The sequence below is a fragment of the Fukomys damarensis genome, unplaced genomic scaffold, assembly GCF_012274545.1.
Source record: "Fukomys damarensis isolate Sample0158 unplaced genomic scaffold, DMR_v1.0_HiC HiC_scaffold_36, whole genome shotgun sequence".
Lineage (NCBI taxonomy): Eukaryota > Metazoa > Chordata > Mammalia > Rodentia > Bathyergidae > Fukomys > Fukomys damarensis.
In genome coordinates, this window is record NW_022900948.1 from 22,959,850 (window position 1) to 22,961,464 (window position 1,615).

Here is a 1,615-nt window from a genome sequence, read left to right on the forward strand (position 1 = left end):
GTGAATGGAACTTGGATGTGCACATGGGGTGCCAAAATGCATGAGTCCCAGATCAACCCAGTTCTCATGCTGTCACTTCCAGTATATGTCTGAGAAATCTATGTTCCGTATTTGCATTTCTACAGTTGGATGTTGAAACTTTTATTTCTAGTCCTAAACTGGAGGATAGCAGTGTGCTGGAGCTTATATGTCATGCAGGAAACGCAGTATTAAAGGCAGCTGAATTTATGTTCCTTGAAAATAAATGTTTATCAGGGTAGAAAGTAATATTGTTAGCCTTTAGCTGATTAGACACTCAAAATGTTACTATTGGCCTCCAATCATTCTTCTGTCCCAGACCCCACAAATGTGGGAGTAGGCCGGGATGTGTCTCTGTGTGCGTGCACACATAGCTGAGTGAAGAAAGACAGATTAAATGCTTGATGTTTTGGTGGTTTTCCCTTTATCAAGTTTTGAAGAAAAAGATTGTTGCCCTGGCAGGCTTCAATAAAGGCTGGGTTTCATTTTTAAGGAATCATGGTAAACTTTTGGGGCGGGGGGTGCTGGGCATTTTACCCAGAGCATCATGCATGCTAGGCAAGCACACCACTGAGCTACAATTCTAGCCCCAAGAATTTTTATGTATTTGATGTATTTTAATCAATAGCTTTTACTGTTATTTTCATTTTCCATTTTAGTTTCCTCAAGCTAGTACCTATGTCCAAATCATCCCATAAACCCTATACTGTTAGTTTTCTCTTTTTTTTTTTAGTATTCCAACTGCATAGTACTGGGTACACTGAGAAGTAAGAGGAAATCTGTAGTAATCTTGTATATACACAAAATTTATAGAAGGCAAAATAAAAGCTGATAAAAATTATAACCACTAGGAGAAAAGGCAGACTTCCTATTCGTTTCTGTAATACAATTTGAAAAACTGAAGACTAGAAAACAAAAGGGATACTTTGTTTTTACTAGAGGCTTATAGTAATTTTTGTAAAAAGCTTAAAATGACAGGAATTTCTTCTTTAGTTTTCAAAAATCCACATCAAGCCGGGCATAGTGGCATACATCTTTAATCCCAGCACTCGGGAGGCTGAGGCAGGAGCATTGCTGCTAGTTCGAGGCTAGTGATAGCCTGAACTACAGAGCAAGACCCTGTCTCCAAAAATGTCCATATCAAAACGATTCATAATGCCAGGGATTTAGCTCAGTGGCGCCGCTCCCGCATCGCAAGCGCAAGGTCCTGAGTTCGATCCCAAGTAATAAAAACAAAAAATCATACCTGCTCCGTAATAACTCTTTGTATTCCCAACCTTCAACCTGACGGAAAGAGTCTGCTGGAGCTTGGGTGACGTGCGAGAGGGTCGTCATGAGCAATATAAAACGCTGCCAGTCGTTTATCTATCTTTGTAAAAATTCTTAGATACAGCTGCTCCTGGCTCACATGGTCATTGGTTGGTATTGTTTTATCTCAACTTGTTTCAAGTTTATATTGCTTCCAGCCCTCGGGAGGCTAAGGCGGGAGGATTAGTGTGAGTTCGAGATCAGCCTGGGCTGCATAATGAGTTCCAAGGCAGTCGGAACTGCATAGTGAGACCCTGTCTCTTAGGAAAAAAAAAAAAAAAAAAAAAAA